This window comes from Rhynchophorus ferrugineus, unplaced genomic scaffold, assembly GCF_030347505.1.
Source record: "Rhynchophorus ferrugineus isolate W39M unplaced genomic scaffold, kcgeb_rfMv2 rfM4, whole genome shotgun sequence".
Lineage (NCBI taxonomy): Eukaryota > Metazoa > Arthropoda > Insecta > Coleoptera > Curculionidae > Rhynchophorus > Rhynchophorus ferrugineus.
Window position 1 is genome coordinate 53,819,712 of NW_027472583.1, and position 18,163 is coordinate 53,837,874.

The window sequence follows — 18,163 nt, forward strand, 5'->3', positions numbered from 1 at the left end:
TCGGGTCTTCTTGATATTTATGGTTACAGGCGCCATGAGAAGTCCTCTCCCAGGTCTTCTGACATGTTTCATCTAGCCTCAGTATTTGAACCCACGTTATCCGAAACACTCGACAACGAGGCGATTGGATATCCTTTTTGTTGAACACATATGTTGTCTTTACTCAGTACCTTTTTTGTGTTTTTATATATATACTGATAATTTCTTCACTTCAAAACAGAACATCTGAAAATAAAAAAAGTTTAAACAATATAACCCAAAGACTGAAAAGGGAAATACTGGAAATTAAATACAAAACCATAAATGACTATCTGAGAAATTTAACAGATGATAAAGAAACTGATTACTCACTCTGGAAAGCCACAAAATATCTAAAGCGCTCATGTCTACACAGTCCAGTTATAAGAGACCTATGAGGGAATTGGGCACGTGACAATCACCAAAAAGCAGAAACATTTGCTGAATATCTAGAAAAAACTTTCAAACCAAACGAAACTAATATTGAACATAATTTACCGGACATAGAAGCTGAAAATTCGATGATTAAATTAGTCACGCCGAAAGAGTTAACCAAAGTTATTAAAACTGATATTAACCCCAGGAAATCAACAGGCTACGATTTAATAACAGGAGAATTACTGCAAAAACTACCAAGAAAGGGAATTATAAAACTCACCAACTTGATCAATACAGCGTTTAGATTAAAACATATCCCAGACATTTGGAAGATGGCGGAAATTATAATTGCCCCAAAACCTGGTAAGTCAACAGGCGATATAAGAGCCTATAGACCTATATCATTGCTGCCAGTAATATCTAAGGCTTTTGAAAAACCCCTGTTGAAAAGAATAAAACCGATCGTAGGGAGAAAAAACCCAATACCAACATACCAGTTTGGATTTATTAACAAGCACTCAACAATTGGCCAGGACCACAGAATAACAGATGTTATTGAAAAAGCCTACGAAAGTAAAAAAGTATGCTCTGCTATATTGTAGCCCAAGCCTTCAATAAGGTTTGGCATGAAGGCCTTGTTCATAAACTACAGAAAATGCTACCAAAACAACACACTGAACTATTAAAATCATACATTACAACCAGAATGTTTAGAGTCAAACAAGAAGAAGCTTATTCTACAATAAAAGAAGCTAAAGCAGGTGTATCACAAGGAAGTGTACTGGGACCTGCTTTATCTACTCTACACTGGTATATCACAACCACAAATGGAAAATATTACGATGGCTACATTTGCTGACGATACTGCGATTATAGCTATCGGAGACAATAGTGGAGAAGCCTCACGAAAATTACAACAGGCAAGTGACAATATAAATAATTGGACACAAGCTTGGAAAATAAGAATTAATGAAAGTAAATCTGTACATGTGCAGTTCACCTATAAACAGACCGTACAAGCACCAATAATATTAAATAACACTATCATTCCATATAGCAACAACACTAAATATATTGGAATGAATCTAGATGCAAAACTTTGCTGGAAGGAACATATAAAGAAGAAAAGAAAAGAACTGGAATTGAAATATAGGAAAATATACTGGGTAAATGGAAGAAAATCACAATTAACAGTACATAATAAATTGCTTTTATATAAGCAAATACTAAAACCTATATGGACATACGGAGTTCAATTATGGGGATGTTCTACAAAGAGTAACATAAATCAAATACAAATTTTTCAGAACAAAGTCCTGAGAGGTATTGTGGGTGCACCCAAATATTATAGGGCTGATTATCTACATTGAGACCTTCGGATACCCACGGTCAGTCAAGAAATCAAGAGAATTACAAGGGGGCATTAGGGAAGACTCCATTCTCATACGAATATTGAAATATTGCAACTATTGGATACCACCAGAACAGGACACAGACTCAAAAGAATCAAACCATCTGATCTTGTGTCGTGTTGTATAATGAGGGGCATATATTAAAAAATCCAGCAGTGACATGTATAAACATTATTTCAATAGAGACTGTGTATAGGGCCGATGGGTCCTCCTAGTTATATACCTGGATTTAGGTTATTATAAAGACAAATTGTAGGTTAGACGGAAACGACTAGTAACAATATATTAATTAAATAATAAAAAAATGTCAAAGAATGACTAAGCAACAATACATCGTTCAATTTGTTCAATTGACGTCTGTAGGCATCTTCTGTAACAGTTTCATTCTGCTTCAGCAGTTCACACTCATTACTTCTTGCTGATACCATCAGTACGCACTTCAAGACTTTATGGCTACTAATATTCCGCTTGGGTGTCGATGTGGATGATTAACCCATGACTTTTTATACTTGGAATTGTCGCAGAAAATCGACTTTTTACCGCCAGTCATTATATGTCACAGATATCTGGTCTGATGGCGTTTTGTGAATTTTTTTTCTGTTTCTTTTATTTATTAACATTACATTTTTTTCTTATTAACAAAAAGCGATAGTTGGGAAATAATGGAGCTGTAACATTATATGCTTCTAAAAATGTTTGAAATCAAATTAACAGTATCAAACAAAAGTAATTAATATCGAAAAAGCAATTTTGACCATACCATAATTAACGTCCGTACAGATTGCATATTTTAATAATACTGACTGGAAAACTATTGGTTGTTTAACAATAGTTTACCAATACACCAACACATATCGTTGAAAATACATGCTATTTAACTAAATAAAAGACGTTATTTTCTTTATACGGGTATATTTTAATTATACATTTACTCAAACATTTATGTTCTATTTAAAGTTACAATGCTAGCCACCTATTAGTTCAGGAAACTTTCTTGCAATAGGAATTTGCCTCTTTTACAGCGAACTAGAAGTAAAAAATCGCTTAAAATTTTATTTTTTTAAAGACGTATCACATCCCTCAATAGGTCTCCTTTTTGGTACGTAGATCTATTTTTATAATATGTCCAATAATTTATAGAATCGAAAATAGTTTTATATGCGATGATTATCAACGTATACCAATGACAGAAACTGAGGGAAGAAGCATTTACGAAAGAAATAATGCAGATTTTGAGTAACAATGTTAAATTATGCGAATTATAAAGAAAGTAGTCTTAGTAAGTTCTGATATGTACAAAAATTTATTAGGCTTCAAAGAAATCTAGGAAGAAACAATTTATTACAACAATTTTATTATAAACAGTATTGGCGATCCGTACATATTCTTGAACAAAATAAAATTTTAGTGGATAGATTTGTCACTATCATTGGTCGTATTTATGTTATCATTTGTATCATTGTAAATTAGTTTTAGAATTAGACAGTATTCAAAGTCAAAGTCGTCCGGTTTTCAGACATATGCAAAATTCTTGAAAGCAATGGTGACTGTATAATGAACTATAGTTTTTAGATGCACTATAATGTTAAAATAAATTATATTCGATAACATTGTTGTTCAATTATTTAATTTAGATTACAATTTTGTTGTATGTCAAAATCAAACTGAACTAAAACTCAGAGTTGATGCAGCAACATTAGGACGTTTTGATGTCACAAATTTAAATGATCATTAAATGAAAAAAATCAAAGTTTGGTTTAAATCTACAAAATGGCCTATAAAACAGCAAAACTTAATAATAATTGTTCAAAATCATTAATAGCGTTTGGCAAGCTAAACTTTAGACGTATTGTCCTGTCAATAAAGCAGCCAATGCACGTCATCAAAATGTATGGCATCACAAAGTCACCATTTTATCGCATCAAATTTTATTTTTGGTTTATTTTGATAACAAAACACAAATATAACTAAACTAAAGAAACAAAAATAACGTTATAAAACATAATTTATTTTAACATTAGAGTACATTTAATGATTATATTATTGTAGGGAATCAATAATTTGCAGAGTTAGTTAGAGTTGTTTTTTAGGCAATCCTTTAGGTAATAGTGTCCTAATCCACCTAATTTACAATATTATATCAAAGTGATGTATTTTATTTTCATTAGAGGGAATTTTTAACTTTTTACGTGTAGTTCTTGTTTCCTCCGTTCCTGTGTTCCCTTGTTAAGTCATTTTGATATCACTGTAGTTCTCTTTAGTTTATTCTATTACTGCCTCTGGATATTTTCTTCCTAACATTATATGTAACAACTGCATTCTCTCTAATGCATTTGCCATATCTGCGAAATAGTTAGTATTAATTCTCCGCTCATAAATTTCAACCTAATTCTCAAGTATATTCGAAACAGTTGCACACATATATCTATACACATTTATTCTATATTAATTATATACTCATCTTTAGTTTAAATATTATAAAAGAAAGAAAAATTCGCTCCGAGTTTAAAACGAATTTTACGTTTTACAAACTGAATTTGGTAATATATTCAGTCATCTTTGACGTGCATTGGCTATTTTATTGGAAGGACTATATAATCATATATATATTTTACAAATTGCTTCGCCAATTTTTGATTCTATTATTTACTAACAATAACTATACAAATGTTGCTATAATATCTTTTAAATTAGCCTATTAAACGAGCAATTCGTTTATATAAACGTATTTATATGTTATAACGATCTCGCAAAAGGCCGCGGCGATTTGAACAAGAATCTAGTATTAAGGTTTTTTTTGGGACCGATATGTCAGAGTTTTATTTTCGAATACATTCATTTTAAGTAAATTTTTTAATTGTATTGCTTCTTTATATATGGCGTTAAATAAACAGAACTTCCGAGAAGTAAAGGACAAGTAACACCTGAAGATGATAGATGAGATCGTGCGGTTAGGCCTCCCAGAAGACCTAACCGCTCTCATCAAGTCCTATCTCTCGGACAGATCTTTCCAGGTCAAGATCAGGGAATCACTTTCCAGTCGTAAACAAATCGATGCTGGCGTACTTCAAGATTCCCCGCTGGCCCCAGCCTTATTTAACCTCTTTGTTTCAGATCTGCCGAGAAAAGAGCAAATTGACGTCGCGTTTTACGCTGACGACACTGCTTTCTTCACGGCCGCCAGGTTCAAAGGTACTATTCATGAACATTTACAAAAGCAGTTCGATTTTGCGGTCAAGTGATTCAAATTCTGGAGGGTGCAAATCAACGACCTGAAAACCCAGGCCATCATTTTCCATAAGAAGCGTTACGCACTGCGCGTCTCGCAACTTAAGATCGACACCGCAATAATTCCATGGCTGGATAACGTCACGTACCTAGATCTTCACTTCCACCGGCGGTTCGATTGGCATTCTCAAATCCAGAAAGCAATTAAAAAGGTTCGGGAATAACAAACCTGCTATGTTCTCTGATCTGCCCTTCTAGTAGACTTCCCATCTCCATCAAATGCTTATTTTACAAGATGTTAATTCGGTCCGTACTCCTCTACAGATCTAATGTCTACTTCAAGTTTGTTACACCCAATCAGGTCAAACGGCTTCAAGTTTTCCAAAATAAGCTCCTCATAAGAATATTAAACGCTCCATGGTTTGTCAGAAATAATCAAATTGATAGGGAAACTGACCCTCCAAAAATCAAGCACTTCATATCTCAATCATTCCACAAACAACAACTCAGCTCAAGTTCTTCTGAAAACGCGCTTGTTGGCAAGCTGGTCGACATGCTGGGAGCTTAGCACCGCGTCACCGCCAAACTCCCCCCTTTTCCAGGCTGAAACGACCCCATCCGTCGCTACAGTCATAACTTTTGCCCCCATACAACAGTATCCAGTTGTGTGTTCACTCAGGTTCGCGAATCAATAGAATCGCCGGGTCCTCGTGTCCAATAACGGCTGCCCGATCAGCGGGTGCCATGTCCCCAAATTTAATGCAGTAGCAGTAGCGATCCACAGGGGTCAACTGTGAAGCGGTTTCGGTTTAGTGTAATGGTAAGCCCAGAGGCAGTCCCACACATCCCAAGACAGATGAGATTCTGCAGAAACGTCGTTAAAAAGCAATAGGTACTTCCAAGGACCAAACGCGAATTAAATTTCGGAATACCACTTCAGCATGCAACACAGGACGGACGCATAAGAAATTATCTATATATTAGCATTGGGAACTACAGACTGAAAACGACTATCGACTGTTTAGTAATTGACTACTTTTTACTATCGATTGTTTCAGTTGCAGTTATTGGTTGGACTGATTTAATTACTTTTTACTATTGACTGTACCAGTCGAAGACTCACTATTTTTGATCCAACTGGTTTCATTCAACTGATTAATCTAATAGTAAAATAATTAGTAAAATAATTTTGACTGCATTTATGTTACCTTGTCAACCATTATGTCTTTTTTGGTTGACTTTTTCGATTTTCTAGGTCTCTCGATGTTTGTTCAAGCCCTTTGAATGTTCTAAATATTCTTTTGAAAACTTCTTTCATTGGAGTTTTAACGAACAATCGTAAAATATTCTTGATTAGCGATAAATAGAATTAATATTGTATTTCAAAAGGGCGCTATAGTTAAATAGTTAATGATATATAGTGATTATTATTCCATCCAAGTCAAATATATCAAATATAAAAATAGTTTTACATCTTTCAAAATGAAACTACTTTTTTGGGCGTAATAGAAACTTTTCTACCATTTGTATCAAGCTTGTATCATTCTTTTATCCCCTTTTCATAATTTCCACGCCTCGCAACCAAATGTAGAGTTAGTCGTTTTTCGGTACACTCTGTAATTCGTCAATTTTTATCCCCTTCCGGCTCTCACTTTTTTCTTATTGGTCAGTATAATTTTTCGTATGCTGATTTCTGTTATCTCACCATTGTTTTTTTCATCGTCGGTTATTATTGTCTCAATTTTATCTTTTATGCGTCTATTATTACTATGATTTCATATCGTTATAATATTTCCCACCCTTATTGAAAATCATATTTTAGATGATTGTCGATAGATAATAATATATCGAGGGGGAGAAAAAAAATCTGGTGCGTTCGAATATATTTTTATATTTCTACAAATTATTACTACAACTCAGCTTTCTTTCTTAAAGAACCAATTAGCAGCAGTGAGGATATGGCTTCGACAAGTCACGTATGTATCCAACGCCAATACCACACCTATAACAAATAAATTTTTGTTATTTACATTCAAACTTCACACATTTCACACAAATAATTTCAGTTTTATTTTAATTTAAAATTATGTCACTCTGAAAAGCACCTTTTACAAATGATTGGTAGGTAATATAGTTGAGTTGTTCACTTCGAGAATCCATTTTTCACAGAATAGGTGTTTAAGCGTCCATCATAGTAGAATTTATTTGTTTAAGGAACGTATAATAATACGTTATAAAAAATGCTGTCCAAATTTCAATGTTTTAAAAATGCTGTCCAAATTTCAATGTTTTAAAAGATAAACAAACACAAAACAGACACAAAATGTTATTGGTTACTGGAGGAGGGTCATCTACATTGACACCAAAGCGGAGTATTTATGGCTATAAAGTTTTGTTATGGAAATGGTGGGTCGAGCTCGAATGAAAGTTCTGCCGCACACAGCATACCGTTCAGACATAACGCCTTCTGATACTAACATTGTTCTTCTTAAATGTATATTTATATAATAGAATAAAATACTTACGTTACATAGTCTAACATCCCACCAGATTGGCACCTTAAAATTCCGCAACTAATATTGTACTTTGGCGGATATGGTCTCGTTTCTCCTTTCCTCATGGGTCCAGTGTCTTCGGACCAACAATATCCTGGCTTTGCTGTAAAATAATTTTATTATTTCAGACCATTGGCAGCGCTATTTCGTTTCTAAAACAAATTATATGTTTTTTTATGTTTCCGTTTATTTGTTAATCAAGGAGGTTCTATATTCCTCTATATATATATATATATATATATATATAGTTATTAGATGAACTTTCAAAAGTGGCGACAGGAAAAAAAATTGAACCATCAATGAAGGTCAATATGTTCAAGTTATTATATGCCAACTAGGATGTTTAGAGTTAAACAAGAAGAAAAATACTCAAAAATGAAAGACAGAGAAAGACTAGAAGTATTTTGAGCCCTATTCTTTACCTATTCTATACATGTTACATACCACAAATAGAAGATGTCCGAAGAAGAAAAATAGCGAAGAAGTAACCACAAAACTGCAACACACATACATAATAATGTAAAAAAGTGGATTCAGATATGAAAAATAAAAGTCGATGAGAGTAAATCAGTGCATATTGTTTTCAGCTACAACCAACCTAGTCATATACCAATAAATATGAATAATACTATTATCCCATACAGTAACAACCCTAAGTATCTTGGGATGATTTTTCATAAAGCTTCGTCGGAAGAAGCACATTAAAAATAGAAAATAGTAGAAATTAAAATTCAAAAACATTATTGATTATTTGAAAGAGGATCTAAATTATCCGTACACAATAAGTTGTTGATATATAAACAGATACTAAAACCTATATGGACATACAGAATTTAGCTATAAGATTGTTCTGCGAGAAGAGATATCAACTGAATAAAGTACTTAGTAATAGAAGTAGAAGTGCTGCAACTCTTGGACAACATTGAATTAGGACGCAAACTCAAGAGAACGAAACCGTGTGATATTGTGCAGTTGTGTAGTGAAGTGTATTGATTAATAAAAACACAAGAACTAAAGTGATACTAGCCTTTATTTTATTTTATTAAAAACTAAGTATAAGGTTCAATATATTTTTCTATCTACAGATGGTTAGTAGACACAATTTGTTTGGTAATTAAATACTTTTCGAAAATACATTTTATACATAATTTTTTAATTATCCAGATAGGTTGAATATAGATTATTTCCTATAAATAAACCTTTTATAGTGGCAGGACATTCAATTTATTGAGATTTTATCTAATATTATTTGCCACCAATGAAATTGCAAGGAGGATATACTCGTTTTAAAAGCTCCATAAATATTTTAGTACTTTTTAACAGTTTTCTTAAGTATGTATTAATAGCGATAAATTATTTAATTTTACGTGTTATTCAAAATGAAATATACAAATAAAAAAACTTACATGGATCTTTCGGTAGACCTACCAGACCAGATAGTGCCATCGAAACAGCACACACTATTACAAGACCTAACAGGAGGATCTTCATGATTCGATAATTTAAGCGATTATAAGCAAACCTAATATGTATATTCTAAGATGAAGTGGACTTATATATGTATATGTTTTTTGGTTAAAATAAATGGAAAGCCCTCACTGATTAAAACCAGTGCCGGCGTTTTTTTTTATCAATCTATTCACTAAGAATAATAAAAAATGGAAAAAATTAAGAAATTATTGATTAATATAATTTAAAATTATATCATATGAACCATAAGACGTGTAATAAGTATGATACCGGGCAGAAGATCGACAAAGAACAAGGAAGGAACAGATCTAAGAAGATAAGTTACACGTTAAACACCGTGCAGTTTGTTCTGAAGATCAAATAGGACAGAGCGTAGTCACCAGATCAGGATTTTGTTCAAATCAGGTCGATTCAAGCAAAACATTAGGAAAGAATTATTCTTAAATCACTTGTTTATTTGTTTGGCTGCATATTAATGAAAACAGGCATATGACTCATTAGACCCCAAAGACAGAGCGTATTGAACCAGCTAGAGGCCTCACTTGAGTCACTAGGTTGTACAAAACTTTGCACATTAAAAGATATATTTCAGTTCAGAAACCAGAGTTCATAAAAAGATAAACAACATTCACACCAGAAGTGCAATTAATGGGAGCCCATTTTCTTCAACTGGGCATTGTACCCACTGTTCTCTTGACTGTTTAAATAGAACTCGTTACACCCTATATAAAAAAAAATCATCATCTTCAGTGTCTGAAGGAAGCTGGATCTGAGGGAACTTTAATAATTCCTTTTTTTCTTAAACTGTTTTATCTTCCGTTGTATCGTTCTGGTTCTCTTTTTCCTTCGTTATTGCTTCGTAGAATTGTATTAATGTGGAAATACACAATTATTCAAGCATAATATTGACAATAATGATGTTTGAAGTGATTTTATTTTATATATGATAGAAATGAATGCATTATTTAAGAACTTTGCAACGGACAATACCATTGAGTCAGCAGAAAGTACTACCAGGCCATTAGCCATAACCAGACATTAGCGCTGTTACTCTTGAAAAAGTCGATCTTAGATGTTTATAGCTCGGATGTGACAGAAAATATTATTTAAATATCAGAATTGTGAATTAGCTTTTCAAATATCTAATAAATTTAGTCATAAAAATACAATACATCTTTATTAACACACCACTGTTAAAGGCAAATATGTTTGTGATTTAAATATGGTATTTAATAATAATATTTGATTAGGAAAACCCAATCTTAATTATTATTTTAAAAATATAGCTGTCGTTAATGTAGGCGTACAGAGACATTATCAATGTCAAAAGTCATAAAGAAACAATGTCCGGACACAATATAGATGCATTTCTTTTTAATATAAATTTTAAATATAGAATATAGAAAATAATTTCGAAATTAACACAACTAAATTTTTATACTAAATGAATATAAATTGATCTGACTTTGTTGATATGGGAGAGAAAACAAGATTGTAACTTAAATACAAATTATTTTCTCTCATCTTTGTGTAACTTAATATCCAAAGACGAGTTATTTAACTGATAATAAATTCTTCAGTGCTTAATACTTTTAACAATTCTTATTTCAATGTTTTCTTCACTCAATGCTCATTTCAATTCTTTCTTCAATCAAATCAACTCATTGCTCTATACTTTCTTCTCAATTTTCAACAACATTTTCAATAATACTTTCTTCTTCTCATTTCTACTTTTTCCCTCGTTTTCGATGCACCTTGTCTTATCGTTGAAGCTGCTCACTTGTTCTTGGTGGTGGTGGACAAGGCTTGTCCAAGCAACCCTTTTCGGTATGCCGATTCGCTGAGAATATCGAGATACAGAAAAGGGTTGCTTCTCACGCTGATAAAACACGTGCGTTTTGGACTCTTAAGGAATTCCCGAAAATTCCACGATTTCGGGTCTTCTTGATATTTATGGTTATAGGCGCCATAAGAAGTCCTCTCCCAGGTCTTCTGACACGTTTCGTCTATTCTCGGTAGGTGAACCCCCGTTATCCGAAACACTCGACAACGAGGCGATGGGATATCCTTTTTGTTGAACACGTATGTTGTCTTTACTCGGTACATTTTTTGTATTTTTGTATATATTCTGATATTTTTTTCACTTTAAAAAGACATTTATTAAGAAAAGTATAACATATATCACAAAATATATTTTTCCATCTTGTCAATATGGTCATACCATGTCGAAAGAACAATATTATAGAAGGTTTGGCAGCGATTCGATTTGGCATATTCGCATTTTTTCAGCCTTTTAAAATCGTCTGCCAGCCAAGTCATGGGTTACAATAGCGTATCCTTTAAAACTCTTACAAAGTGTGTCTCAGAATTAGCATGTCAAAAGATGTGTAACAGGAATCAATAAGTAGAAGTACCTTAGATAACAGTGATTTTGAGGCCAAATACTGTTTAACACTAGGCACAAAACAATTAATATACCAGTCTGTAAATAGCGTTACCGTAACCCCAGCATTAAGACTTGCTTTCCACAACACAGACAGTTCTTATTGTTATTTTTCCAGCGCCAAAAGGGTAAAAAACCATTATAAAATCAAAAATAACAAAATAAGAGTTAATCGAATCTTATCTAGTTTAAACCTGAAAAACGAAATGGCGGATAAGCGAATCAAGCGGGAATTGAGGGATTACTGCCTAACTAATTAATCTGTCCGTTTATATGTTACATCTTAAGAGTACAACTAAAGGAATTAAAAACGTAAATTACGAAAACAGAACAGCTGAAAATAAAAATAGTTTAAAAAATATATCCCAAAGACTGAAAAGGAAAATACTGGAAATTAAATACAAAACCATAAATGACTGTCTGAGAAATTTAACAGATGATAAAGAAACTGATTACTCACTCTGGAAAGCCACAAAATATCTAAAGCGCTCATGTCACAATCACGTGACAATCACCAAAAAGCAGAAACATTTGGTGAATATCTAGAAAATACTTTCAAACCAAACAAAACTAATATTGAATATAATTTGCCGGACATAGAAGCTGAAAATTCGATGATTGAATTAGTCACGCCGAAAGAGTTAAACAAAGTTATTAAAACTGCCATTAACCCCAGGAAATCACCAGGCTACGATTTAATAACAGGAGAATTACTGCAAAAACTACCAAGAAAGGGAATTATAAAACTCACCAACTTGATCAATACAGCATTTAGATTAAAACATGTCCCAGACATTTGGGAGATGGGAGAAATTATAATTATCCCAAAACCTGGGAAGTCACCAAACGAAATAAGAGCCTATAGACCTATATCACTGCTGCCAGTAATATCTAAGGTTTTTGAAAAACTCCTGTTGAAAAGAATAAAACCGATCGTAGAGAGAAAAAAACCTAATACCAACACACCAGTTAGGGTTTATTAACAAGCACTCAACAATTGGCCAGGACCACAGAATAACAGATGTTATTGAAAAAGCCTACGAAAGTAAAAAAGTATGCTCAGATATATTTTTAGATGTAGCACAAGCCTTCGATAAGGTTTGGCATGAAGGCCTTGTTTATAAACTACAGAAAATGCTACCTAAACAACACACTGAACTATTAAAATCATACATTACAATCAGAATGTTTAGGCTTCAGGAAACTTTCTCTCTATAGGAATTTGCCTCTTTTACAGCGAACTAGAAGTAAAAAATCGCTTAAATTTTATTTTTTTTAAAGAAGTATCACATCCCTCAATAAGTCTCCTTTTTGGTACGTAGATCTATTTTTATAATATGTCCAATAGTTTATAGAATCGAAAAAATAGTTTTATATGCGATGATTATCAACATATACCAATGACAAAAACTGAGGAAAGAAGCATTTACGAAAGAAATAATGCAGATTTTGAGTAACAATGTTAAATTATGCGAATTATAAAGAAAGTAGTCTTAGTAAGTTCTGATATGTACAAAAATTTGTTAGGCTTCAAAAAAATCGAGGAAGAAACAATTTATTAGAACAATTTTATTATAAACAGTATTGGCGATCTGTACATATTCTTGAACAAAATAAAACTTTTAGTGGATACATTTGTCACTATCATTTGAACAGGAAATCTTGTAGAGATTTAATTGAATTGCCAGGAACGTACCGTTATACAACGTAGAGTCTATTCAAAGTTTTTTTATGCAGACGTCATCAAGACGTTTAATGTATTGCCTGCTGCGGCAAGTTGCGACTTGTAAATTAGTTTTAGAATTAGACAGTATTATCCTTCTCATATTATTCTAGTTAAAAGAGTCACAATGCTGTTTGATTAGTTCGAACACGCAAACGAATGACTTTGTCAAAGTCGTCCGGTTGTCAGACGTATGCAAAATTCTTGAAAGCAATAGTGATAAGCGGTTGTATCCCTAACCTATAAACTATTTTGGCTGTATAATTAACTCTAGTTTTTAGATGCACTATAATGTTAAAATAAATTATATTCGATAACATTTTTGTTCAATTATTTAATTTAGATTACAATTTTGTTGTATGTCAAAATCAAACTGAACTAAAACTCAGAGTTGATGCGGCAACATTGGGACGTTTTAATGTCACAAATTTAAATGATGTATGTACAAAATAACTTTAAACAGGCTATATATATATATATATATATATATATATATATATATATATATATATATATATATATATATATATATATTATTAATGCTCTATACTTAATATTATTAAAAAAATAATAATTAAAAAAAATCAAAATTTGGTTTAAGCCTACAAAATGCCCTATAAAACAGCACAAGTTAATAATAATTGTGCAAAATCATTAATAGCGTTTGGCAAGCTAAACTTTAGACGTATTATCCTGTCAATAAAGCATATACAAAAATACAATAAAGCACATCAAAAAAAAAACAAAAATATATATATATATATATATATATATATATATATATATAATTTATCGCTATTACTACATACTTAAGTAATAATTTCATAATAATTCATAATAATACATAATAATTTCATTGGCGGCAAATAATATTAGATAAAATCTCAATAAATTGAATTTGGACATGTCCTGCCACTATAAAAGGTTTATTTATAGGAAATAATATTTATTAGGAACGTCAACACTCACCTATAATCAGGCATCCCGTTTGTAGAGAATTTCACGAATATGTTCAGTGTAAGGTTCTCCACAGGCGCCTTAGAATACGACAACACCTTCATTAAATCCATCCTATCCATCCACATACCTCGGTAGTAAACCAATTACGACAATACCAGTCTTAACTCAGGGTCTTTGTCACCCGCAAAACACTCACATCCCGAACCCGAAGCGACATCAGCAAAAGACTATTTGGTTCTAGCTAGTCATCATGGAACAAGAAAAAAAAGAAACTTGGATTTAAAATTCCAATCAATTTATAGGTTAAATAATTATTGAAAAAAAAAATTGATGCAGCACTGTTAGGTAATAGCAGATATTTTTATAAACAATAAGACATATATTTTTGAGATGACTTTGTTACTTGATAATATTAAATAATATTAAGAGATATCTATATGTAATTAATGTGGGCTCTTTGGAAATGGGACTTTAAAATATGTAAAAAAAGATTTTTTTAGAAGATAGGATACAATTACTTAGTGGTTATTACTCCATTCCTTCTTAGAATCAGGTCCAATATATAAAATATATAAATAGTTTTAGATAATTCAAAATTAAACTGTTATTTTTTCAACAAATATCGACATCCCTCTCTCTCTCTCTCTCTAGTGGTAAAGGCAACAGGACAGTCTTCCTATTGTTGCTATAGCCGCGGGTTGTAATCCTGCTGGGACATGATCGTAAATTTCTGTGTTTGATTGTTTAATATTTGTGATTGTCCTAGGCAAGAGTGTAAAATCCCACAAGGAAAATGATCCCAGTCACGCCAGTAACCGGGATGAGTAAGACCGGATGTCTTCTGGGATGATTTCTAAGTTGGTCACTCGCCAGTCGGTAGGCTTAATACCGAGCACCGTGGTTCGGAGCCCACGATAAATAGTAGGTCCAGTTCAGATAAAAGATAAAAGGAGACTACAATTATTTAGTGGTAATTACTCCATTCCTCCTTACAATCAAGTCAAATATATAAAATATAAAAATTGTTTTAGATAATTCAAAATTAAACGGTTATTTTTTCAATTCTCTCTCTCTAGTGGTAAAGGCAACAGGACGGTCTTCCTATTGTTGCGATATATCGATATTTTTCTGCATTCCTTTGATTGAATATTCCAGACACAATGGTTGGTTATATATATATATATATATATATATATATATATATATATATATATCGGTTATTTTACCTAAATAAATAAAAACATAAAATAACATATTTGTAAAAAACATTGTAGCAACTTTTTACATATTTATTGTTATAGTTAGTTGTTAGTAAATAACAATAAAGCAGAAAATAATAAAATAATTTACTAGCGAAGCGAATTTCAAAATATTTACAAACAAATATTTATAATATGTCGCTTACAAAACGATATTTCTTTTGGCGAAGCACATTGTTCATGTTAGTTGATCGAAAAATAATATGTGCGCTTCTACAATGTAATTTCAAAAATTCTAACAATAACAAGAATGCATATTCTATTAGTTTTAAGGAAAAAGTATCGCTGTTTTTATAGTTCATGGAGGGTCACATTAAAATGGCTATTTTGATCTATATTATTTATTTTTTGTGCATATGCTGCAACATTGTCCAATTGGGGTTTACATATAAATTGTCATTTATATTGTAATAACAATAAATCACCTGCGATATTTGTACTACGGTTTATTTAATAAGTTGACCTTTATTTTCCCTGAAATAAAATATTTTAACTAAGATAAAGGTTTATTTCTATCTCTATACATATTAAAACCACTCGAAAGACATTCTTATTCTAATTACTTACTCTCATTATGCAGAATAACATTCCAAAATATATCTTTGATCAAACGTTAGTTCATGATATGTATTGATCATCACAATATTTAAATCAATTTTAAAGATTATTGCAATTTACCATACCCAATGCTTATAGAGTATATTGCAGCTTCTAATTTAGCAATTACTGTAAGTATAATGTTTACTGTTTAGTTCAGATTTATTCTGTTTAAGAAGTTTAAGCATAGAAGCATTTACATTAATCTACTTTAATTAATATTGGGTATAATCAGGACTTTCAAAATTTCAATTTATATTTCCAACGAAGGTTTCTTATCAACTGAAAAATATATGTTGGTTCTTCAAGCTTTGATGCTTAAAATTGGCGTTGGAAACTATCGACTGAAAATAGTAGAAGCAATCGACAGTTGCAAAACAGTTGACTATTTCAGTCAAATATCCACAAAATGAGTGTTTTTCTATTCATGATAACAGACGAAGATGTATGAATTCCTTCCCATATTAACTTTGACAGAGAAAAAGACAGAAATAATTGTTTAATTCTCTCTGCTGTACATTTTAAATAGGTAACTAGCAGTGTGAAGGGAATGTAATAACAATAAGAGAATAATTATAAACTTTAGATATATATATTATCGATTATTATTATTATATATATTATTATTATTTATATTTATATTGTGACATACATAAAATTAAATTACGAACAAATCTAATTTGTTGCTCGGCACCAACTTCAAAGTAGTTAGTTAGTAGTAATTAAAATAATATTGTAAATAGATAAATAGGTTTAGGTAGGTATTAAGCTAAATTGTGTGTATATAGCAGAATATAAAATATGTATAGTAGATAGGTTAAATAAGGTTTTTGTTTATTTTTATTTAGTTGTTACAATGTTTATTATGTACATATTTTATTTTAAAACGTTTTTTGTTTGTGTTAAAAATCTAAGTGCGACTGTTATTTTTTTATATATTTTAGAGTCTCATTTTACCAATTATGGATACATTTGGACTGGACCTACTATTTAACGTGCGCTCCGAACCACGGTCCTCGGCTTTAAGCCTACCGATTAACGAGCGACCAACATCTAGATTGGTTGCTGGCGTGACTGGGATCATTTTCCTTGTCGGATTTTACACTCTTGCCTAGGACAATCACAAATATTAAACAATCACATAACATAATAGAAGGATCATAAAATATATATAACAACTCTTACTTGTAATATTATACTTATTTCTTGGTGTTTTTTATGTTCTAGTTCTTATTAGCATATAGTTGAAAGCTCATATTCGTCTGTTTCAAAAGCATCTGCGGAGAAATATGTAATATAATTTTTAGTTTTCAATTTTCTCATTGTACTTCCTTTAAAAATAATATTTTTTTATATTTTAAAGCCTCCTTTTACCTATGGGTTTATCTGGGCCTAAAGTTTAACGTGGGCTCCGAACCACGGTACTCAGCATTAAGCCTACCGACTGGTGAGTGACCAACTTTAGATATCATCCCAGAAGACACCCGTTTTTTTTTTTTTTTTTTTTTTTTTTTTTTTTTTTTTTTTTGTTCTGGCCTAAAAACCAGGCGGTGGAATGCATGACGCATACCTGGTCGCGGAGACTTGCCCTGGAGCGACAAGTTGGACCGGGTTATGTGGGGCTGCCTCTGGGCTTACCAATACACTAAACCGAAACCGCCTCACAGTTGACCCCTGTGGATCACTACTGCTACTGCATTAAATTTGGGGATATGGCACCCGCTGATCGGGCAGCCGTTATTGGGCACGAGGGCCCGGCGATTCTATTGATTCGCGAACCTGAGTTAACACACAACTGGGTACTGTTGTATGGGGGCAAAAGTTATGACTGTAGCGACGGATGAGGTCGTTTCAGCCTGGAAAAGGGGGAGAGCTTAGCGGTGACGCGGTGCTAAGCTCCCAGCATGTCGACCAGCTCACGAACAAGCGCGTTTTCAGAAGAACTTGAGCTGAGTTGTTGTTTGTGGAATGATTAAAATATGAATTGTTTGATTTCTGGAGTGTCAGTTTCCCTGTGAATTTGATTATTTCTGACAAACCATGGAGCGTTTAATATTCTCCTGAGGAGCTTATTTTGGAAAACTTGAAGCCGTTTGACCTGGTTGGGTGTAACAAACTTG

The 18,163-nt window shown here is 32.2% G+C and overlaps 1 protein-coding gene and 1 long non-coding RNA gene across 3 annotated transcripts in view; one reads left to right on the plus strand and one right to left on the minus strand.

Moving 5' to 3' along the window:
- The window catches only part of Dgk (diacyl glycerol kinase 1), a 131,615-nt gene that overhangs the window by 27,096 nt on the left and 86,356 nt on the right, over nt 1-18,163 (plus strand). The window lies entirely within an intron of this gene.
- Nucleotides 6,912-9,141, minus strand: LOC143196246 (uncharacterized). The gene is made up of 3 exons (XR_013005703.1): nt 8,998-9,141; nt 7,562-7,694; nt 6,912-7,038 (listed from the first exon to the last, which is right to left on the minus strand). It is a non-coding gene; the product is annotated as an uncharacterized LOC143196246 (long non-coding RNA).